General features: G+C 43.0%; 1 pseudogene; it reads right to left on the bottom strand.

Moving 5' to 3' along the window:
- Positions 1-2328: 2328 nt before the first annotated feature.
- On the bottom strand, positions 2329-25726 carry LOC123378749 (annotated as a pseudogene).

Here is a 25726-nt window from a genome sequence, read left to right as displayed (position 1 = left end):
TCCTTAACATATAATTTCAAAAACATCAAACGAACAAAACAAAACACAATAAACAAATGATGTAACCTCTGCAGGACCCCCCCCCCCTTTTTTTTTTTTTTTGAATCATCCCTCAGCTGTCAGGTGATCAAACTGACACTGAGGGTGGTGGGGGGTCTTAAGGAAAAAACATCAAACCACATGACAATACAACAACAATTCTGGCCAGAAAACAGACAACACAAAACATAACAAGGAACATAAAACATAAATCTTAGTTCTAAATAATAATTGCATGGTACCACACAGATTTTTTTTCAAACACAAAAAATCATCTCAAGTGAGTAATTCATTCATGGAGGATCAGACAGAAAAAGTCCTGGCAGAGCTAACAAACAGCTTTCCTCCAGGGCTCTGGTTTCGCGACATCTGAGCGCGTCTCGTGAGGCTCCTCCGCATCTGCCTGCCGTCACTCCGGAGGACGCAACCAAGGCCGGACCCACCTCGCTGGCATCCACCTAGGACCCGCATCAGTGGCAACACACACATAACCCCTGCCCCACGTTAGCAAGTCAACTGGTCCTTTCCATATTTGCTGCTGATAATCAAACCATTTGACCGAGGGTCGGGGGGCCGCACCCTGCTCTTCCCCAGTCATCCCGCTGACATGTTTAATCACGGGGGGCACCTGGCTGTTTTTACCAAGATGTAACCAATTAAGAGCTTGCAGCAACCGAGCGGCAGGCGTCTTATCCAAGGTGTCTGCCCGCTCACTGCAAATCCCCCCTTTTTGTCTTAAAAGGAGCGCCTGAAAAGAGGCATGAGCACATTCAATAATAGCGTGTAGTTTGTCTGCTTCAGCCTGAAGGGTTTGGACAAGCAGTTCTTTGGCTTGTAGCTCCTTCTTAATTTCACTCAGCTCAAGAACCGCAGCTCTATAATGACGACGGTTATGTGCTGCATCTACTTTGGCTGCCGCAACCTGCTTTTGAAGGTTATTAACGTTTGACTTTTCTCTTTCGAAGGCAGTCTGTAAAGCTTGAATATTTAGGACTGCTTGAACCCGGAGATTCAGCTGCACCAGGTCTGCCTCTCTCTCTGCTAGTACTGTTTCGAGGATGGTGCTGTGCTCTCGCAAAGCAATGTTAGACTGACCAAAACCAGTGAGCTTCCCCCGTTCATGTTCCAGTTCGAGGGCCAACTTCTTGTTTATTTCTTCCAAAAGTTTTATCTTTCTCCTAGATTCTCGAAGCTCCTGGCTGGTAAGTGAAATTACTTCTTGCAGCTCTTTCTCTGACATCATCTTACTGTGGCTAACAGCCTGCAGCTCTATCTCCAAAGCTTGAATCCGTTCATGGGAAACCTGGTTATTTCCTCCATCAGCGATTTGTGCATCCCGTTCTTTTTGCACTGACTGGAGGTGGCTTTCTAACTGCACTATCTGCTGGTGAACCTGGGATACTTCCTTCTGAAGTCTTGAGCATTCAACATCAATGGACTGCTTTTCACTTCGAAGTTTCAGTAACTCCCGTTTTAATTCTTTCACTTCCAAATCCAGCCGTTTCTTTGTAGATTTTAATTCACTAATCAGCTGGTCCTGTGAACTTGCATCTCTTTGATAAGCTTCCACCATTACCTTTTGCTGTAAGAACTGCTCCTTCAATCGTCTCTGCGCGGTGAGCCATACTGGACTCAGGGAGAAAACCTTCTTATCGCCCTGAGCCACTGATTTCCAGAGCTCACAGCCCAACCGCTCCCAAACAGTATTACTACTCGATTGAACGGAAAGTCCCCCTCTTCGTCCCCACCGCAACAGGCGGGATAACGCATCAGAGGGGAACTTTTCTCCCCACCGCTCCGTGATGCGTATCAAATCTGCTGACGCAGCAGTTCCCATATTAGCTGCTTACTTCTTGGTTCGAGTGTGCCTCCCTTGTCAGATGCCCTGCGGCTCCCAGCCGCTTACTCGAACACCCTGCGGCTCCCAGCCACTTGTCAGGTACGCCTCCTTTCTTCGGACGCCCCGCGGCTTCCCAGCCGCTCACTTGGACACCCTGCGGCTCCCAGCCGTTTGTCAGGTACGTCTCCCTGATTCGAACGTCCCGCGGCTTCCCAGCCGCTCGTTCGGATTCCCTGCGGCTCCCAGCTGCTTGTCAGGCACGCCTCCTCTCTCGGACGCCCTGCAGCTCTCAGCTGCTCGCTCGGACGCCGTGCGGTTTTTTTTTTTTTTTTTTTCCTCTTTTTTTTTTTTCTCTCTCTCTCTCCTCCGGCCGCTTGACGCTGGGACTTCAGGCGCGTCCTTCTTTTTCTTTTTATCAATTCAGGCCACCAACACTATCTTCATTCAAGATTGGCAACAGTGGTACTAGTACTTATCTTGTTTTAATTCTGTTTGCCTTCTTGATAGTTCACGATTTGTCTTCTAGTGACTTCAGTTATGGGTTTAGTTCTTTTTGCATTTCATTCATTTCCTTTGCCTCAGCCTTCTCATACTTTCCTCTCCTTCTCCTAGTGATAACCAGTACAATAATTCCAGCAACAATTGCTAGTACCACCACTACAATGACTGCAATAATACCAACAGTCAGACGTTTCATGGAAAACTCTGGGGGCTTTTCATCAACATAGTAGATTAGAGCTTGATCAAATTTTAGAGGTTCTTCACTGATGTTTATCTGTAGTGTGAGTCACCTTTGACATCTTTTTCAAAGTAGTAAGCCACGTCAGATATATCCACACTCTTGGCAGACTTCTGGGAAACATTTTGTTTCAGTTCAATAGTGATATAAGGTTTTTCATACACAACATCAGTTATATACTCTGGATTCAGTGAGTAACGCTCCTTAAATTCATTTTTGATGATTACCTTCAAAAGAAAAGCATCCACAGCTGTACTTCTCTCACTGTGTTTTGTTTCAATGATGATCCAGCTTGTTCTGACTAGTTCACTGCACTGTAAGTCTGTATCACATCGGGGTCACCATTTGTTGCATCACAAGAGCAGGAACGAAGTCCAAGCAGAGAGAGAGTGTGTGTGTATGCAGCCATCTTTATTCATTCCCAGCATGCTCTTATATACAACATGATAAGCAATCACAATTGCTAATTAGTTAATTAAACCCACACAGCCGCAGCTGTAACTCATAGGGTAATTATCATTCTACACACCTGTCTACCTATTCACAATTAGCTGGCCAATGAGAACAAGCCCAAAGCCAGCCCTTCACACACAATTCTCAATCCAGAAGCCTTCAGCATCTCACATTCAATCCCACACAGCATGGTCTGGCTGATCGGGCACTGGGCAAATCCAGGAGATATCTGGGTTCTATTCCCCCCTTTGCTACTAAACTGCTGTGTGACCTTGCATGAGCCACTTTACTTCTGTTTCCCTTCCAACTGTCTGTCTGTCTGTCTTGCCTATTTAGACTGTAAACTCTTCAGAACAGGGACTATCTTCTACCATGAGTCTGTAGAATTCTTTCCACAGTGGGGCCAAAATCTCAGCTGGGACTTCTAGATGCTACTGTAAAGGTTTTATTTGCAATATTGGATTAGCCACTGCTCTGATCATTTTCACAAATATGCAGTTTGTCCAACCTGCCCAGATTTCAGTAGTAGGGCATTCACCCACCCCCACAGCTGGATGACATTCCAATCCAATTATAGTCCAGGTAGAAAGTCACATGGATCCTAAACAAAGTCATAAATCTTCTGAAATCCCACGCTTGGTTGATCATCTATGTTGAGAGCTAGCTCAGAGCACCTGGAATATTTGGTGTGCTCTCTGAGCTCTGAAGATCTCTGTGATAAATCTTCTCTTTAACAGGATGACAACAAATAAATTTGGTTTCCTGGCCAGACATTCATAGCTCAGGGCTGTACATAGTCCGTGGCTATCAAGCTTATTAGTAAAAACAACGAGGAGTCCTTGTGGCACCTTAGAGACTAACACATTTATTTGGGCATAAGCTTTTGTGGGCTAGAACCCACTTCATCAGATGCATGGAGTGGAAAATACAGTAGCAGGTATAAATACACAGCACATGAAAAGATGGGAGTTGCCTTACCAAGTGGGGGGTCAGTCTAATGAGGCAATTCAATTAACAGTAGAATACCCAGGGAGGACAAATCACTTTTCTTGTGGTAATGAGGGTGGCCCATTTCAAACAGTTGACAAGAAGGTGTGAGTATCAGCAGGGGGAAATTAGTTTTTGTAGTGACCCATCGATTCCCAGTCTTTATTCAGGCCTAATTTGAGGGTGTCCAGTTTGCAAATTAATTCCAGTTCTGCAGTTTCACATTGGAGTCTGTTTTTGAAGTTTTTTGTTGTTGAAGAATTGCCGGTTTTAAGTCTGTTGTTGAGTGACCAGAGAGATTGAAGTGTTTGCCTAGTGGTTTTTGAATGTTATAATTCCTGATGTCAGATTTGTGTCCATTTATTCTTTTATGTAGAGACTGTCCGGGTTGGCCAATGTACATGGCAGAGGGGCATTGCTGGCACATGATGGCATATATCACATTGGTAGATGTGCAGGTGAATGAGCCCCTGATGGTGTGGCTGATGTGGTTAGGTCCTATGATGGTGTCCCTTGAATAGATATGCGGACAGAGTTGGGACCGAGGTTTGTTGCAGAGTTTGGTTTTTGCTGTGTGGTGTGTAGTTGCTGGTGAGTATTTGCTTCAGGTTGGGGGGCTGTCTGTAAGCGAGGACTGGCCTGTCTCCCAAGGTCTGTGAGAGTAAGGGATCATCGTTCAGGATAGGTTGTAGATCCTTGATGATGCACTGGAGAGGTTTTAGTTGGGGGCTGTAGGTGACGGCTAGTGGCATTCTTATTAGTGGTATTATGGTAGAGCTGGGGGACACCAGTTGAAATCAGTCCCCCATTGTGCTAGGTATGGTACCATACACATACTAAGAGAGTTTCTGCTAATAGACAAGAGGGATAAAGTGTGGGAGGAGAAACAGAAGTGAAGTTTATTGCCCAGTGTCATGCAATGGCTCAGGAGCAGAGCTGGGAATAGAAACCAGATCTCCTGGCTTTTAGGCCAGTGCCCTATTCACTGGATCACACTACCTCTCAATGCTATGTTCCACTCAAGCCCTGAGTCAAACATTATATTAGGCCCATAAAAATTGTGATGGAGATAAAGTATGCTGGGTAACATTTGAAGTTATCTCTTATTGATTCTTAGTAATAGAAATGTAGGGTTGGAAGAGACCTCAAGAGGTGATCAAATCCAGCCCTGCACTGAGGCAGGACCAAGTAAACCTAGACCATCCCTAGCAGGGGTTTGTCCAGTTTGTTCTTAAAAACCTCCTATGGGACAGGCGGGAGTTTCCACAAGCTCCTTTGGAAACCAATTCTAGAGCTTAACTACCCTTATAGTTAGAAAGTTTCCCCTCCTCTCTAATGTAAATCTCCCTTGTTGCAGATTAAGCCCATTACTTCTTGTCCTACCTGCAGTGGTCATGGAGAACAATTGATCATGGTCCTCTTTATAAAAGACCTTAACATATTGGAAGACTGTTATCAGGTTACCCCCCTTAGTCTTCTTCTCTCAAGTTTTTTTTAACCTTTCCTCATAGGTCAGGTTATCTAAACATTTGATCATTTTTGTTGCTCTCCTCTGGGCTCTCTTCAATTTGTCAACATCTTTTCTAAAGTATGGTGGCCAATATTGGCTACAGTACTCCAGCAGGGGCCTCACCCATGCCAAATAGACAATTACCTCTTGTTTCTTTCTTACAACACTTCTATTAATACACCCCAAAATATATTAGTCTCTTTTGCAACTGCATCACATTCTTGCTGAAGTCCGGGCTGATTTACTCCAGCAATGAAATGCTGTCATTTGGCAATAATCTCATGTTTCTTTTGCAGAGGAGGGACATCCCCTGCCAGAGGGGTGATAGGAGGCTGGTTGTTTTCAGACACATTTACTTAGCATCTATAACATGGGAAAATTGGCTCATTGACATGAAAGTGATGATACAGCTAGATTAACAGACATGGGCACAAACCATGAAATCACTACTTTACTTATATGTTTTTAGGTTGGTGGAAGGACTCCTGGTTGGGAATATTCAACCATCAGAGGAAACCATTATAATAAACCTCGACCTTCTTTCATTCTGGGCCAAGCGCAAGGCCATCTCATTACAAACCTTTTTTGGATAGCCTGATTTGCTATCAAATGGCTACTAAGGACATGCAAATACCGTATTTTCCGGCGTATAAGGCGACTGGGCGTATAAGACGACCCCCAAATTTTACAGTTAAAACATAGGTTTTGGCCTATACTCGCCGTATAAGACTACCCCCCCTTCCGAGGGGGGGAGCCCAGAGCCTTTTAAATCCCAGCCGCGGCGGGGATTCAGAGGGCTCTGGGCTGCCCGCTGCGGCGGGGAGCCCAGAGCCTTTTAAATCCCAGCCGCGGCCGGGAATCAGAGGGCTCTGGGCTGCCCGCTGTTTATACCCGACTTATAAGACGACCCCCGATTTTTGGGGGTTGTTTTTTAGTATAAAAAGTCGTCTTATACGCCGAAAAATACGGTACATTCTGAGACCTATTCATACCCTGGTGATATTTCTGCTGAAGAAAGTCTTTACAGGCAAAAATCAAAGTCACTGGTATCTGTTCCTTTTCCACAACCCGCGCCCCCCGCCACACACTCACTCTTGCTAAGCTATTGTGAAAATTTAAATTTAGTAAGAGAGAAACCTCAAAGGGTATCAATTTCGGATGTGCTAAGGAAGAGAGAGATTGTTCTTTCTCTCTCCCCCTGGCAAGAGTACGGCACAGAAATGGCATCGTTCTGTGCTTCAACTCAGACAACATGATTTAACTCAGACACCTCCAGGGCAGGGATCACAAAATGCATAACACAGTATGTTCATAACAACTTAACTAGATGCTAATTATGATGGGACACAGCCACCCCTGCCTTGAGTAAAATCACTTAGAAAGGGAGGATTGCCTCAAAACATGCAGGGTTTCTCTTGCCTTGAAGTGATGTTGCATTCTTCCCTCTGTGAGGCCAGGCTGGAGTTGAGAGGGAACTGGCAGCGGTTGTAGCCTGTCAAACATGTGGATGCAGAGGATGCGGTGGAAGAAGCAGATCCCAAACCATGCAGAGCCTGGGCCATCTGCCCACAGCTGGCACCATAGCTGGCTCGCTTGCTTTGATGTTACTAGAAGGGCCTGTATACTTCTTGGATGACGTTCTGAGGCCGTGTCATGGAAGTTTAATGCTGCCTTTGGCTTTTCCAATGTAACGTGTGTGCTGTTGAGGGAGTTTGGGAATGGAGCACTGCTCTGTGTGGGCTGAGCCTTCCCAGTTAGAACCTTAGCATGACCCAGGGATATCCTGGGCATCTGACTGCAGTGTCAGTCTTGCAGGGTGGTTAGGCTGCTTTTCACCCCAAAGAGGATGGATCTAGACTGTTCTCAGTGGTAGAAGATGACAGAACAAGGAGTAATGGTCTCAAGTTGCAGAGGGGGAGGTTTAGGTTGGATATTAGGAAAAACTTTTTCACTAGTAGGGTGGTGAAGAACTGGAATGGGTTACCTAGGGAGGTGGTGGAATCTCCTTCCTTAGAGGTTTTTAAGGTCAGGCTTGACAAAGCCCTGGCTGGGATGACTTAGTTGGGTTTGGTCCTGCTTTGAGCAGGGGGTTGGACTAGATGACCTCCTGAGGTCCCTTCCAACCCTGAGATTCTATGATTCTATGAAGGGGTCTTCAGGCTTATTTTGTAGCAAGTTACTAGAGAAGTCTTTCCAGTGCATTATAAGCTTGAGAGGATAATGTGATCCCGTGGGTCTGCTAGGTTCTTTTGGGCATATCCTATCTAATCAATTCCCTACCATTGCTGGGGCCTTGGGTATTGGTGACACATCGATCTCTCCTGTTCTCTGCCTGTGGCACATGACCATTAGTCTCCCGAGGAATTAAATGCTTTAGTGTAACTGAAGATAATAGGGTCAATATAAGGATAACGGGGTGAAATTAATGTCCTATGTTCTACAAGAAGGCAGACTAAATGTTTTAATGGGCCCTTCTGATCTTAAATTCTATGAATCTATGAAAGTACACATGGCCCTCTGTGTGTTCGCATCTCTTATGTAAACAGAATTAGTGTAGATTTTCTCCTGTTGAACTCGTGTTCTAAGAGGGGTAGAGAATGCACTGTGGGGCCAGTAAAATCCTGAGCCTTGTTCTCCTTTCATTAAATGCCTGACCTGCAGTATTGAAGTAAATGGAAGTTTTACGACTAACCTAACGTAGAAACACCGCAAAGAAATAGTGCTGCTCTCAAAATGAAACAGTTAAAATAGGAAAATTGAAATTGCTCCATTCAGAATCTTTCCCCTGCTAACTAATAGAATATAACTCCTGAGTTACACATTCTTAATGGCCAAAAGGTGGTATTGGCCATATTTTGTGTCTGACGTCAGCTAGAACTAGCTAAAACTTTTTGAACTTTAATTTGTAAATTGAAATTTTGGTTAAAGACTGGTATTTCAGCACTGTGACCTACCAGGGTACAGTCCAGACTATTAAGCAGCTGTGTTACCCCCTGCCTGCAACTTTGGGTGCCTTACAATGCCTTGCTGAAGTAACTCCCACCTGGGCTGCTTACAAACAGCCTTCCAGCATGCAAGCCACATCCTGAGTGTGTGTAACTGTAGCTTGGCAGCCATTCTTGTATTACATTCTGGCTCTCATCGGCCTTCATTATACTGCAGGGTGACTCAGCTTATCCTAGTCTTAGATTTCCCCCCCCCAGACATGAATGTCCTGTACTGCCCAGCCCTCTCCTGGACAATACAAGTTATATTAAGTCTGTTATTTCTTTAAAGGAAAAATATGCACACGGCTTGTTACCGCACATGGAGTTTCCCAGACACTTCAATTTAAACACACTGGATTAGATAAAATCTCCTCCTTTATAGTTAATAAACTTGTTTGATTGTTTTAAGTGAGTACTAGTAATGAGGCATAAAAGTCAGAAATGATTACAAGAAACATAAAGACAAGACATTTACTAAACCTCACTTAACAAACTATATCAGATTCAAGCACACTTTCTCACCACATGCTTTTAGCAGTCTTACTGACCAAACGTTGTAGGTCAGGGCCCCTTCTCCCAAAACCAACAAATCTTTTCTTTGTCATTTCAGGTGCCATGAATGTGATGGGAAGGGAGAGAGGGAGGGGTCCCTTGCATGTTTGTCCCTCCTTTTCATAGTTTCAGTACCCCTCGTGAAAAACATTTCTAGCTGAGATTCAGGAAATAAAGAATCTATGTGGAAGGATGTTCCCTGCTGCTTTTTATCACCTGTTTGAGCTTCCCTTGTTTCCCATCCTGCTTGATGACTCTGTTTACTGCTTAAATGCAAATTAAGCAGAGCACATATTCTTTTGTTCAGGGTCGACCTGTTTGCCAAGTGCTGTTTGGGCAGGGCTGTGGGGTTTGGAACATGTGTTAATAACATAATACAGGGAAATCTTATAACTTCACTTACAGTGTTGCCACACACATTATCAAGACAAATAATGTTCAGCCAATTATGAGTTTTCAAATGATACTTTACAAGGCATACTTTACACAGAGATTATTATAATAGTGTGAAAGGTGTGAATACAGGTGTATATTCTGTCACAAGCACATACGTCATCTTCCCTCCCCCCCTGAAATACATTGATAACCTTTTTTTCCCCCATGTTTTTTTACAAGCCGGTTGAAATTTTTTAGGTTTTGAAAAATGTCTGTGAAATTTAATTTTTGTTAGTGATTTTTGAAATTGAAAAAGGTTTTTTAAAAAGAGCAAATTTTGTTACTCTCTAGATGACAGTAGCTAGCAATGTTTAGAAGTATCAGAGGGGTAGCCATGTTAGTCTGGATCTGTAAAAGCAGCAAAGAGTCCTATGGCACCTTATAGACTAACAGACGTTTTGCAGCATGAGCTTTCGTGGGTGAATACCCACTTCGTCGGATGCATTCACCCACGAAAGCTCATGCTCCAAAACGTCTGTTAGTCTATAAGGTGCCACAGGACTCTTTGCTGCTTTTACAATGTTTAGAAGTGCATCTTAAAGTCTGTTTATATAATTACTTGAAAATGATGGGTTTGGAAATGTAAAAACACTTGCAATGATAACTAGACGTGTGTGCGTGTGTGTGTGTATGTTTAGTTATAGTTATATAAAATACACAGGGATACTTTACAGTGTTCCTGGAAGACAATGGATTGCCTTATAAATGTTAACGCATGGTTCACATGAAAACTGATGCTAACAACTATTGTTGGCAGTCTGCAGAAAAGTCAATGATCCCCAATTCAGCAAAGTACTTTAGCACGTGCTTAACTTAAAGTACGTTGGAGTCAAAGGGACTGACTACTCATGAGCTTGAAAGTACTTAAACGTATGTGTAGCTTGCTGCTTAGGGGATTTAATGAGCAAGAAAACTGAATTACTTTCTTGTCCTTAAAAGGAGCTACAAACGGTTAGGTTTAAGGAATCTTAGCAAGCTAGGTGAAAGTTTGTGTTCCCAAAGTTGGGATTTTAACTCCTAAATTTCCATAGAGGCTTTAGTCATGTAACTCATGACTGTTAATCAAATTTTTGAGGTTAAATCCCAAGCCACCTCTTGGAAAATATAAGAAACCACCTATACTAGAAAAATATGGTATGTAAGATTACACACAAGAAATCCCAGCTATCCACTGTTGGAGCATATCTTACCCTGAGACACTTAATGGCGATCAGACCTTAAAACTGCTACAGCTCCAGGACTGAATATAACAAATATAATTATTAGTCCCTGCTCTTGCCTGATCCCAAGTGCCACCTGTGGAAGAAGGGAAAGGTAATGCTGGGTTGTTGTTTTCTTTTTCTTTTTAAAGGAATGGCTATGTGAAAATGATGACAAGCTGAGAATGTTGCATGATGTCCCCACAGAGCTAGGTCTGTGGGTAAAGTGTAGGTGAGAAAATAAATACATTTTTTCATGCTTAACATGCCCACATACTGTCAAACAAATGTATACTTAAGAAAACAAAAAGCAAGCTGCATATTGGTGACCTGTCACTCATTAAATATAATGTAACAGCTAATGTATCATGTTTTAGATATCTATTGAATTTCCTTGATTATACATGGAATTAAATATATATTGCCATAACTATATATACATATGAAAAATGATGTTTTATTATGTGTGTATACATATAATCTTGTGTGTACGTGGTTGTGGATATATGGCTTTTATTAAAGGAGCAAGTTTCAAAATGAAATGTCCAGGCATATGACCAACTAACAAGATTTCTAGCTGTGCAATGTAAGCTAACATTAAGTATAATGGTTTGGAGCATAAAATAATTGCCTGTAAGGGCGAGGAATTATTTTATTATTGGTATTGCAGTAACATATAGGAGCCCCAATAATGGACGAGGATCCTATTGTGCTACACACTGTACAAACACAGAAGAAAAAGACAGTCCCTGGTGCAAAGATCTTACAATCTAAGCCCTAGTCTACACTGCAGGGGGGACTGATCTAAATTATGCAACTTCAGCTACGTGAAGAACCATGGTTACCATGGTGTCTTCACTGCGATGAGTTGATTGCTGATGCTCCCCCATCGACTCTGCCTGTGCCTCTCACAGCCCTGGAGTACAGGAGTCGACGGGAGAGCGCTTGGGGGTCAATTTATCGCGTCTAGAGTAGATGTGATAAATCGATCCCCGCTGGATTGATCGCTGCCCACCAATCTGGCGTGTAGTGTAGACATACCCTAAGTATACAACAAGACACAACAGACAGAGATGGGGGGAGTACAAGGAAACAATGAGGCAATATATGTCAGCATAGGCAATATTGGTTTGGATACATTTCTCCATACAACGTACTAAATAATTGGTGTAGTGCATCGTTAGGAATTTCTTTGTCTGTGAAGCATTGGGCACTGGCTACTGTCAGAGGCAAGATGCTAGACTAGATAGACCAGTGTCTGATCCAGCATGACAAATCATATGGCTAAAACATATGAAGATAGGCATCTTTATATCAGTGGCCTTTTTTTCAAAGTGCTGAACACCCACACTTCCTGTTGCTAACCTTAGGCACCTAAGTTTGAAAATTTTGGCCTATATTTCTATATCTGCTACTATGGTAACTGAGCCATGTCTGCTTTTAATCTGAAAAGTTATAGGCCCAGAGCTTTGGGCAGCACAGAAAGGGTAGTGTGGAAAAGTTGCAATGGCACTCCCCCAATTCTTGGAGCAGCCCTATGCTGGGCTGGCTCTCCAGAACAGCTTCCCCTAGAATAACATAAAGATTTAAGATGCTTTAACTTAAAGCTGCTTGCCATTGCTGCCAATGGCATAAGGGCTGTTATGGTGGCCAAGGGTCACAAGTTGACAAGGAAGCCTTGCCCATGTCTCCATGACAGCAGGAGTGGAAGGAGTTACTCTGGGTCTATTCCCCTATACCGGGACAAAACCCCTGTGGCTTGTGACACCGTCTCTGTGCCTATGGTGTAGTGCAAAGTGCAACAACATAAAATCTAGACAGTAATGTCAACGTTATGCAGAATTGCACTCTGTTTATCAAAGGGTCATGGTGTGTTTCCTAATACGTTCGTTGAACTCAAAGTAATTAATTGAAGTGGAGCACATTTATTTGTGTTTGTGCCCACAGTAATTAACTGAAGTGAAACACGTGTACTACTAATCTTGCACACTGTGGTTAAGATAGAAATGAAGATGGCCATCAAATTGAATTATTTCTTTATTAGCAAGGCTCAGGGACATTTTTACAGCTATGTAATTAATTTTAATTGTGTGTGTGAGTGTCTCCTATTATAGGTTTAACTGAGATATTATATCAGTATTCTAGGAGGAAGGAAATAACTATTAATATATGAGAAAGTACACAAAGAGTACTTGCATCTGAAGAAGTGGGTATTCACCCACGAAAGCTCATGCTGCAAAACGTCTGTTAGTCTATACGGTGCCACAGGATTCTTTGCTGCTTTTACAGAACCAGACTAACACGGCTACCCCTCTGATACTACACAAAGAGTAAAGATGTAGTGATCTGATTTTCTTTAATGTTTGGTTTGAAATTTTCCAAGGTGATACAAAGAGAAAAATCCTTCGTGAGCATGTCTTTCTTCACTAAATAAGAGATCTTTGTTCATTAATATGTTAACCAGACTGTACTGCGCACTCTTTGGCATACATTCAACAAGATAAACAGGACAGGAAATTTCATTGAAGGAACTTCATCTTTTGCATTTCTTGTTTGTTTTTTTTTCAATTGCAACAGTAACTTAACCTTTGCATCAGCATTTTTTGCAATTAATTTCCCTATTTTTTATTTTATTTTTTTAAGGACAAGGTTTTCAAGAACTGTGTTTGGGATTTAATGCAGCACATCCATTTAAGCATATGTTCATAGTAAGTTGGCAATAAGGCCCCACTTCTGCATACATGTTTCATTGGCTTCCATGAGATTATTCATATGAGTAAAGTTAGACATGTGTGTAAATGCTTGCAGGATCAGCACCCAACACTCAGATATTTAAAGGTACTTAGGCATTGCCCCGCTCAGCATTGAAATACCTAACTAATTTAGGCCTGGTCTACACTAGGGTGGGGGGTTGAACTAAGGTATGGGACTTCAGCTACGCGAATAGCGTAGCTGAAGTCGAAGTACCTTACTTCGGGCTACTCACCCGTCCAGACGCCACGGGATCGAAGTCCGCGGCTCCAAGGTCGACTCTCCAGAACAGCTTCCCCTAGAATAACATAAAGATTTAAGATGCTTTAACTTAAAGTTAAAGTGGAGTTCTGGAGTCGACCGGAGCGTGTGGGGAGTTCGAACTATCGCGTCTCCGAGAAGTCGAACTCTCCGCGTCGACCCGCGCGGTAAGTATAGACCTACCCCTAGGAACCTAAGTTTCATTGAAAGTTAATGGCATTTAGGTTCCGAAGTGCCTATGTCACTTCTGAGAATGAAATTAGGCTCCTAAGTCTGTTAGGCATTCCAATGCTGAGCACAGCAATGCCTAAATACCTTTAAATATCCTTATAGTGGTATTACCCATTAGTTTCTGATTCTGAATGGTGTCCAGTACTTACACCTCTTATGGAACCTCCTAGGATCAGGCCCCTACTATGTACTACTATGAAAGGCCACATGCATGTGCCCAGCATCTCTGTTGGTCTCAGAAGTGTTAAGCATTGGCCTGACTCTGCTCCCATTGAAGTCAGCGAGTCAGTTAGGCTAACGCTGAGCACTTTTGACAATCCCACCCTAAATGTGGGCAAATACTCTGACTTGATGTAGTTTTCTGGTGCTCAGACACCGTAGCCTATTTTTCTACTGTTTAAAGCTTTCGATTACTAGCCAAGTCATTACTGTTTCCAGATTTGGTTCTGGATTTACTCCTCAGCACTGACTACTTATATGGGGGCTATTTACCAAGTTTGAAAATTCATCTTTGAGTTACCTCTGCAAGGAGGTAGTGTAGCTATATAAGTACCATATTTGAATGAAGAAAAGAGGGACTAAACACTCTGGCTAAATTAAAAAGAAAATGGCTGAAGGGGTTTTGTTCAAAGTTTCAACAACAATAACCTTTGTCTAGAGAGATCAATCATAAAAAAGAGTGAATTTCTGAAAGTCACTGGTACCAAACAATTGTCGTCTTTGCAACCTTATCTGTAACATTCGCAACCAAGCGCATATCTCTAGATAACTGCTATATTAGAATGCTTCCATGGTTTTTTTTTTCCTTCATAATTCAATATGATGTGATTTGGAATTACTGCAAGAGGAGATACGGCTAGGTACATTTTTAAATCGGGTGTTGTCTTTCTGCTTCAGAGTCAACATAGATTCCAAGGCCAGGTGGGAGCACTGTGATCGTTCAAGTTAAGATCTGGCAAACGGTTTAGCTTGTCAGGTGAATTGATGCCCTACTATGTTTTTTTAAACAGGGGAACAAAGACAATGATCTGAACCTATTGGAAGAACATCTCTATAAATATACCTAGTATCTATGAGACATACTGTAATGTATTCTCAGTGAGGATATTTACAATCACTAATATTCACTACCCACCTAATTTTGGTCCGTTTAAATTTATTATCCCATCCTTGATTTCATTAGGCAGCGTGCAATCTTTAAATATTCGGAAGGGGTGTAGTGGGGCGGTCACCCTGCTCCATCTAGAAGGGGTTAAAAGCCAGCCCTTGGAGAGGGCTGGGGCTGGGAGAAAAGCTAGGCTGATTGGGAGAAGCAGCCACAGGTGGGGCTTATGAGGGAGAAGGACCTGGCTACCTGGGAGCTGAGAAGGGTACCTGAGGTGGAGCAGTGCTGGGGAAGGGCAGATGGAGCTGGGGAGCTCCAGCCTGGTAAACCCCCAGGCTGCAGGCCTTGTCAAGGCCTACAAAGGTACTGGGGCTGCAAAGGGGCAGCCCATAGATAGGCAGAGGCAGCAGGTCCATCCCCCCTTGCCGATGATGAGTAGTTTATAGGCTGCAGTTCGCCCCAGGGAGTGGGGGCTAGAAGATGACTGACAGTAGCCACTGAGGCGAGGTGGGGATAGAGGGTTGGGGTTTTCCCTGGGAGGGGAGACCCAGATCTGTGGGGGTACTGCTGGGGCAGAACCCAGAAGTAGAGAGGCACACGGGGACAGCGGCAGGCATGACACCTGCCTGCCGAGGGTGCTCCAGAGGCTGGAAGAGCTAATTCCCAGGACGACCGGCAGGAGGTGCCGCACCGGTGAGTCATCCCCCCACCACAGGGGGATTTTAAAACACATTAATATAGTCACAGAGAGATAGTCATAGCACAGAGAGTAAGTCTCATAGCTTTCTTCTGTTGTCTCTGCCATTAAAATGCTCTGGCTCCTTGGAAAAGCCATTTAGCCTCTCTGCTCCTCTTTCCCCAGCTGTAAAATGGGGGTAACATTTCCTTGTCTCTTCAGAGCGTGGTAGTGCCCTGAGGTTCTCCAAAGGGCCTGTAGTAGTATAAAGCATGAATGAGATTGAGCAGCACTATGGCTAATGGCTTGAGGGCTGGACCCATGGACTCCTCAGTTGTAATTGCTGCTCTGCCTATGACTGTTTGACTATGGGCAAGACCTGTGTCCATAGTCCATAGGACCAAAAAATTGGTCCTGCTAGTGAAGGCAGGGGGCTGGACTTGATGACCTTTCAAGGTCCCTTCCAGTTCTAAGAGATTGGTATATCTCCAATTATTACCTTTATTACCTTTTGCTGCTACTCCCTTCAATATTCCACAAGATTATTAGTTAAGAGCTATATACTAGACTATTAGTTAATATGTGTCAAGGGCTTCAATGTAAAATGCTAAAATAACTGCTAAGTATTATAAACAAACATGATATATAATTAAAGACGCACTGTGCCCTTTCCTTTTGCACAGAAAAAGTTTACTCTGTATTCCAGGCTTCACTGCACTAATGAAATACCCCCTAAAATCGACATGATAAGCGACAAACTATGCTCTGTTTCTCGTTGCAGCCCGGCTTCTGATCAGATGTGTATTTCTAAAAGAGAACTGTGGCTTTGTGTGTATTCTGTGTTACATTATTATTCAGTAAGTCCTAAACCACAAAGAGCTCCTAGGGGAAGAGTCATCATAGCATTAAGCACGAGATACGCAGAGGCTGGCTCACTAGCAGTCACAGACAGGGTGCTTTTGTGTTTTTATTTTGGTTTTTTTTTTGCTTGTTGGTGGTGGGGGGGGGGCGTGTGTGATAGAAAACAGTTTGAGATACAGTTGCATGGAAAAAAAAATAAAGACGCGACTGACCGCAGACTGAAGCTGTGCTGCAGCAGAATGGAAGTTTTTAACGGCTCCCCTCCAACTTCAAACATCTCCCCAGTGTGCAAAGAGCAGCCACAATGTAAACTTATCAGTCTGATAATCATCTAGAATGAGAGGGTCTGGTGCAGGCTCCTCTCCCTCCAAGAGTCCCCCTCACCTCAGAGCAGTGGCATGCACAGAAGCAACTCATCTTCCCATCTGCCCTTTTACAGGAACTTTTTCCCCAACGTGCCTTACAGGGACTGGCCCTTTAAATTAAGGCTACAGCTGCTTGGCTACAGCTGCTTGGCAACAGACAGTCCTTTTTGCATCTTGCTTCTGTTTCCCACATCTCCCTTGCTTCCAGCTAATAAATATTCTTAGAGAGGCTGTGTGCTCCAGGAGAGAGGACGCTCAGCTAGGGGTCAGTATTCTGTCCTCAACTCAGCCATTGACCTCGGGTGAGTCACTTCACCTCGGTTTCCTCTCCCATCCTTTGTCTGTTTTCTCTTCGAGGCAGAGGCTGTCTATTCACAGCCAGAGCCTCCTGGTCATCAGAGGACACCTGGGGGTCATAACACATCCAGAGATGGAAGATTATGGAGGGACTTCACCGGGGTCTGATTTTTCTGTACATATCCCTCTCCTCCAGCATTTCAACATGTCTGGACAGACTGGTACCTTGTGGTTCCAACCATCCTTCGCTGCTACTGGGGAAGAAAGAAGGAAATATTTGTTGCTAGTGAAAGGAGAAAAGCAGAATGGCCACACCAGCATTCCCCTGCCACTTCCTCCTTAATTTTAGGAGGTGCCGGTGAACCTTTCCGTCCTCCTTTGTCCACTCTTTCTGAAGAAGGAGAGTTTCAGATTGCAGGTGCTTCCTAGAGCAGGAAAGGGGTTGGTGCAAATTGTGGCATAGAAAATATGAGCAGCAAGCTGCCTCATCCACACTTGAAAAGAAAAAAAAATAGACATTTCCAAACTGTGGATTGTGCTGAAGTTATGTCGCCCTGTTCTGATGTTAGAATGGAAGGAGAGGAAAGGGCCATACAAAATCATAGAAATCCAGAGCTAGAAGGGACCTCAAGAGGTCTTCTAGTCCAGGCCCCTGAGGTGAGTCAGGACCAAGTAAATTCTCAATCCTTTTTCATTTGCGGACCCCTAAAATATTTCAAATGGAGGTTCAAACCCTTTTGGAAATCTACTGTCTGCATATATAGTTGAATTCTGTACAGTCAGTTTTCAATCTAAGTCTTTCATGGACGTCTTAATCTGTGGTCCACGGACTCCCGGGGTTTGCAGACTAAGTACCACTGACCTAGACTATCCCTGGAAGGTGTTTGTTCAACCTGTTCTTAACAACCTCCGACGATGGGGATTCCACAGTCTCCCGTGGAAGCTGATTCTAGAGTTTAACTACCCAGATAGTTAGAAAATTTTCCCTAATATCTAACCTAAATTTCCCTTGCTGTAGGTTAAGCCCATTACTTCTTGTCCAACCTTAAGTGGCCATGGAGAACAGCTGATCATAGTCCTCTTTATAACAGCCCTTAACATATCTGAAGACTCTTATCAGGTCCCTCCTCAGTCTTTTTTTTCTCAACACTGAACTTGCCCAGTTTTTTTAATCTTTCCTGACACAGCAGATTTTCTAGATCTTTTATCATTTTTGTAGCTCTCCTCTGGACTCTCCAATTTGTCCATGTCTTACCTAAAGTGTGGTGCACAAAACTGGACACAGTACTCCAGTGGAGGCCTCACCAGTACTGAGCAGAATGGGACAGTTACCTCCCATCTCTTACATACGAAACTCCTGTTTAATTATATTAGCCTTTTTTGTAACTGCATCACATTTAACTCATATTCAGTTTGTGATCCTTTTCAGCAGTACTAGCCAGTTATTCTTCATTTTGTAATTGTGCATTCCATTTTTTCCCTTCCTAAGTGAAGTATTTTGCACTTGTCATTATATACTCATATGTAATGGTGAAGGCAGTGTGTTCTAGATATTTTTCAGATGTCTTTTTGCACTCTAATTGACAAGTCTCTCTGCAAAACTTCCAAATTGACAGGGATTTAGGGTAAACATTTCAGAAGTGCCAAAGTAATGTAGGAGCCTAAATCACATTTTCAAAAGTGTCTTAAGCATTTTGGGGCCCAGATTTTCAAAGGTATTTAGGTACCTGAATATGCATATAGGTGCCTAGTGGGTTTTTCAAAAGCAGCTGAGCATGTGGGGCACTTTTGAAAATCCCACTGGGAGCCTGTTTGCAGTCTTGGGTGTCTGCGTACCTTTGAAAATCTACCCCCCGAAGTGCTTAAGACACGTTTGAAAATTGGACTTAAGCATCTATGTGACTTTGGCATTTTTGGAAATTTTACCCTAAGTCCCACTTTCAAAAGTGTCTTAAGCCCTTTGAGGGCCAGATGTTCAAAGGTATATAGACACTTTAAAAAAACCCACTAGGCACCTATCTGCATATTCAGGCACCTAAATACCTTTGAAAATCCAGCCCTTGATCTTCTAAGAGGACTCATGCTTGAGATGTATATGACGAAGCCTGGTCCATTATAGATCTACGGATCTGTTGCATAGAGTGAACTCAGAAAATTACTTTATATAACTCTAACAAAGGAGTGGGGTGTAATTCTCCATATATGTGCAGGTATATCTGTGCACATTGGATAATATCCACACCTCATAATCAACAAAACTGCATTTATTTCAGAGATTACCAGGACTGTAGCATTTTATAACACCATATATAGTAACATACTTGGAGTAAAATCCTGACTTCATTGACTTCAAAAAAGCCCAGGATTTCATGCCTTGGTGTCTTAGGACCCAACCCCGCCAGCTTAATTTGCTACATGTAGTACTATGCTGTGCAAGTAATCCCACGGATTTTAATGTCCTTATTGTTTTCCTGGATCTGGAGTAGTAAAGTTTATTTTGGGTAGAAATTCAATTATGTCTGTGGCCTTGACAGTTTCACTGTATGTCCACAACTCTTGGCATTTTAACTCTGATTTCCCCATGATTTTACCTGGAAAACTGCCATGATCAAACACTCAGCTAGGTCCAGCATAAACAACAAAGGGAAGTTTTATAATGGCTTCAGACCACGAAGCCTTCAGGCTCAGGACTTTCCTTCACTCTAGTTTCCTAGAATTGAATCTATTTCTTATCCACTTTTCATTAAGGTCTGGATCCTGCACAGAGTTCTGCATGACCACATGGGACATGGCTGTGTGGAGCAAAGTACAGATTTCGCCTCAGGATCCTGTTACAAAAACATTCTAGAAATACTTTGAGCTGAAAACCTCTATGAAACACCCTCTCACGAGTAACAAATGGACTAATAAGCATATAGGGCAACATTTTGTAAAGTGACCAGTGATTTTGGGTGGCTCAATTTGTGGGTGAACAATTTGAGACCTCTTAAAGAGACCTGATTTTCCAAAAGTGATGAGCATCCGCACTCTGAAAACGAGGCCCACTGACAGAGTCTCAAATTGGGCATGCCATATTGGAGAGATCCATCATTGCTAATTACTTTTTAAAATGTAGGCCATAATCTCACTAAAATTTATAATAAAAAGGGAAAAGGTACATTTCAGACAGTGTATTATAAAATGTATTTAAGTATGTCTGGTTTTGAGAAATAACAGAAATGCAGGGGAGTCGATGCACAGGTTGTTCTTTTGGCTCTGAAAAAAAATCTTTGTGCGGGGAATTCCACGGTTTCAAAAATAGCTGGTTCCCTAATTTGTGTCTTTTAAAAAAAACAACACATCACTTGTGCGTTACATTTTATTGATGTTACTGTAAAATACATATTTGTTTGCATTCCTAATTGGGAAAGCACAGATGGCCGTGGCTTCTGTTAAAATGATATGCTCTTTAAAATAGCTGGCAACATTACAGAAAAGTATAGTCATTAAAATGACTGTCTGTGCGCCTTGTATGGAGCAGGCGTTTCGGTCTCTGGAACAGGTTGATGTCTTATTTTAAGGAAATAGGCCTCAATTTAACCCTTGTGCATAATAGTACTTGAGACAGTGGACTGAATTCTGAGCTAGTATGAATGGGTAGAACCTCACTGACTGTGTTTCGTTTGTCTGAATGGAAGACAAGCATCCAGGATGGACTGAACACTTGTCTTCACGTACAGCACTGCAGCTGTGCCATTGTAGTGCTTTAGTAAAGACACGACTATGTCGATGGGAGAGCTTCTCCCGATGGCATAGTTAATCCACCTCCTCAAAAGGCAGAACCTATGTCAATGGGAAAAGTTCTCCTGTCGATATATCACTATCTGCCCCCAGGGTCAGGTCGGTATAACTACATCGCTCAGGGGTATGGATTTTTCACACCCCCAATGACGTAGTCATGCCAATATAAGTTTGCAGTGTAGTCCTGGCCTCAGTCAGACTTGCATGAGTATTGTACATAAGTAGGGCTCTGAAGTTGATTATTTTGTTATTTAAATATGCCTTGGTACTTTGTTCCTTGCATACAGTACATACAGAACAAAGTATGGTAGTTTTGTTCCCCCCAAATGGTTACATAATAGCTAATGAGGACAAGGTAAAAGGAGTTTCAGTCCAGGAGATCGTCTAAGCTTGGCCATTGGAATATCCCATCATGTTTCTACAATTGGGAAATCAAGTGTGTAATCATGATAGTTCATCATCTTCTGAACAGAAGGGAAGAAAAATCATTAAAAGCTATCAAAATCAGGCTGCCATGAGTGACTGTATCACAAATGAGCAGCAGTGTTCAGAGCAGTTACATTCTACTCACATAGGTCCAGATCCTCAAAGGGATTTAGGCACATAACTCCTGTCGAAGTCAATGGCAGTTAATCACCTAAGTACCTTTGAGGACCAGGGCTGTAGTTGTTTCTTCTTACACTCACAACAAAATGGGGGAAATCCCCTTCTATTAAAATAAAAGACCAGACAGATGCAAAGTCTGCAGGGAGAGTACTCTGGGTCTGAGAAATTCCACAGGGCATCATATGCACATCACAACGCTTGCGTTCCCCACTGCAGTTTCCTGTCCCCAAGTCTTGCTTGAATTGATGCATTTTTATGGTTGCCTCCGCTGTACATTTCCTGGAGCAGATTTCAACCTCCAACTCTGAACGCCAATTCTGGCAGACATTCAGACACGATAAGAGGGTTCATATTTCAACAGCCTTCGTCAGAGACAGGGACTTTATGATTTTTGTGAGCTAAGCCTAGCATACTGACCAATATTATCTCATTATTTATTTGTGCTATAGAGTGATAGGGGAGCAATCAGTTGTCTCCTGTCTTATACTTAGATAGTAAGCCTCCTGGGGCAGGGACTGTCTTCTTCCCCCCCTGTGTTTGTTCAGCACCTAGCTGTTCAGGACTAAAGGCTCCTAGGTGCTACGGTGATACAAATAATTCTTAATGAGTCAAAGTCCATGACTTCTCCACTGGGGAATTTTTGAGAAAGAGCAAGGAGCTGAGTGAACGTGCACTTGCACATAGAGTTGTACCAGATTTTTTTTTTGTCTTAAGATCATCTCCTAGTGCTTGTGCAGGAAGCTTGTGTGAATAGCAATGATAACAGTGAAGGGACAGAAAAAAACAGACTAGTGGGTTAGCAGTATACCCTGCTCCCCCAAGGACTAGCCTGCCAAGGCAGTACAAGCCAAATTCAGTGTTGCCAACTCTTGTGATTTTTATCAAAAGTCTCACAGTATGTAAGTGTTCACAAGTTTCTGAATGTAACTCGTTGACATCAGACTATGGGTTGGATATACACTAAAAAAGGTCTATTTTTCCATTTCTGGTTCAAATATGGCCAATGTTTCAGGAGAATAACTAAGACTGGAAGGATGATACTTTAAGAATCCTAGCTCGGATACCACTTTCCTTTCTCCCTCACAGCAAGCAATGCTCTTTCCATACCAAAATCAAGGAGTGCAAAGAAGTACAGCAGGCTGCTTTGAAAATACATCTCCAAGCTTGTATAGCAAGAGAGAGAGACCAGGCTGGGGGGAAGGCATGCAAACCATGCCACCCCCCTTCCGCCCCACTAACTACACTACTCCCACCTTGTTGCATTTCCTCTAATGGAAAAAAAATTGCTCTCTACAAGAATTTCTAATAACAGGGTTTCTCTTCAGGGGTTGGCAGCAGTGTCGAATGCGCCCTAGGGGGTGCCGTGGTTGTAAACAAGACTCATTGTTTCACATAAAATCTGATTTGTTGACACGTGTTTACTGTCTGTGGCTGGATTCAAGAACAGGGAGGGGGAACAGTCAAGTGAACACTGGTGAAAAGAGCACTTCCTCAGAGCAGCCTGGTTTTATAGTTGCATTTTGGAGGGGGAAAGTGTTTAAATGCTTGGAGGCGGTGTGGGGAGGTGATAGGCAGGAACTTGGGAAGATGTTTTTCCTTGAAAAATGGAAACCAGACAGTCTTCATCCACATGCTAGTGCTGTGTGATCCTGAGACCAGAGAGAGGCAGAGAATCTCTCTGGATTAAGCTGTGAGGCCCAGAGAATTACTTCTCCCTGCAATGCACTCCTGCTTTTAATATCAAACCAGCCAATTTTTGTGAGGTGAGATAAAGGCAGGCATGAAAGAGGGAGAATAGGAAGTGTTATACTGGGTACTGCTGACACTCTATCCAATTTAATAAAAGCCATTAATGCACATTTAACAAAAATTAGCAGCTGAGTAGTAGAATTTTGTGTAGTTTTTTCAAATTTCCTTCAGTGCAATGCATGTGCTATGTTACAAAGATTTGATTCTTATAAGACTTGCGAGTTTCACAGCATCGCTACGTGAGCTATATCCCACAGCTGCTAAAAATGTGTTGTTTTCAATGGAAGATTGCACCGAATTTGACAAGTTGTCACACACACAGTGGATTATCAGCTGTCATGACAAACTAGTGGCATTCAGGTGTTGTCTCCCACACCAATACACTTGCAGTCAATCTTATAGTTAATGCTGTTAAGAAAAGAATAGAACTATGCTCGTTAAATGGGAATCTTTCCATTGACTCCATCGGACTTTGGATCAGGCCTTTTTAGTCTCCTGGAAGGCAAATATTCAAATACTTAAAAAGGAGGCAAAGAAGCATTCACAGTCACATCTGCTTTTATTTTTTAATGACGGTGTTAAATTTTGCCTTGGGCAATAGCTGAGGCTCGTCAATAAGGCATAGGAGTGCAACTGTAGAACCCCCAGATGCAGAAAACTTGGCTATCTAATTTTTCAGTGTAGACAACTATCTGCTTGCACAGTAGGAGCCCTGTAGCCTCCTTAATAAAATGGCCTTTAAACATGAGCAGATTCCTCTTGAGCAGAGGGCTTAAATTCTGAAAGAGTATTTCCTGGAGCCCCCTGCAGGAGGCGATGGGGCTCGGGATATTAGTCCCGTGGGTTTAAAAATATTTACCAGAGCTCCACTTCACACAGATTCAGCTGAATTTAAGCCCTGATCAGCAGTTTCCTTCCATGCTCACATGACAACTTAAAGACAGGAATGCAGTATAACCTATAACATAACTTATGCAATATTACTCCAGGGTTGAACTTTGTACCTGGTATATAGTCTGGGTACAGTCACTTAGCCATACGGAAAAGGCCCGGGATGTGTAAAACTAAGAGTCAATGGAAGACACTTTATGCTTCTAGAGTGTCTCTTAATTAGTGTATTCACATCCATTTATATCTAACCAGTACTGCCACGTTGCTTCAACAAAATAAAATCTGAGGCCATCATCTTTATACATCATTAAGAGCCCTAAACTAAAATACTTTAGTTTTGGCTTTGCAGTTCACCTCAGAACGAAGGGAGCTGTGCCCAGAACCGTAGGATTTACCATACTGCATCAGACACTCGTCCATCTAGACAAGAAAGTACAATGGCTCGATTTCTGAAACATAACGGATGTTCCCAGCAGAATAAGCATGGCAGCACAGAGTGCTAACACAAATTAAAACAGGTTTGCAAATATTCCAAGGTGATCATTAAAATCTCTAACAAGGGGGATAGTGGGTGGGAGTGGGTGTGGACAAGGAAAATCTTTCTCTTCTCCCCACCCTGCATCATTTAACTTCGTTAGCTGCCACTACTGTCTTCCCTTCTAGGGTAATCAGCTGGCACAAATTACAACTGAAGTTCCACCAGTGTGTAAATTAAACACCACATGTAATTCCAGGTGGTGGGGAGAGAGAAAAAACCTGCAAAATGAAATGAAACCAGATGAACTCTTCAGTGATGTTAGCAAGTTTCCAAAGTACATGCATGTGTTCTCTGTATCTTAGGGCATGTCTACACTACCAACTTAAGTCGACTTCAATTAAGTCAACATCCAGCCACAGTAATTAAGTTGGTAGTGCCTGTCCACACCACACTTCTTTTGTCAGTGGAGTGCATCCTCACTAGCAGCACTTGCATCAATGCAGAGAGCAGTGCACCGTGGGTAGCTATCCCACAATGCAACTCGCCACATGGGGTTTTGGGAAGGGCTTGCCTTGCCTCATGGGACCAAAACATTCTTGCAGGGGAGGACTGGATAAATGGCTTCAACATCCCATGATGCAGATTTCTCCCTCCTTCCCCTGATTTCAACTGCAACCCATAATATTTCACACTTTTTTTTAAAAGGCTGGCATAGCCTCGTGTATGCTATGTCCCAAGAAGTATGGACCCTGCTCAGTTGTGCACTATTGTTGTGAGCATTACAAACACCACACCCCTTATCCTACGGTGTTTCCAGAGCCACTGCGTGGAACATGGCAATGTCCTTCAAGCAGTCCAGCTGGAAGCCATAGAATGAAACAATTCCCAGTTGCTGCTGGTGGTCACGCAGCAGCTGAACACAGTGGAGCGCCAT

This window comes from Mauremys mutica, chromosome 10 (genome assembly GCF_020497125.1).
Source record: "Mauremys mutica isolate MM-2020 ecotype Southern chromosome 10, ASM2049712v1, whole genome shotgun sequence".
Classification (NCBI taxonomy): domain Eukaryota; kingdom Metazoa; phylum Chordata; order Testudines; family Geoemydidae; genus Mauremys; species Mauremys mutica.
Note: the sequence above shows the minus strand (reverse complement) of the source record. Positions and strands in the feature narration are given on the sequence as shown.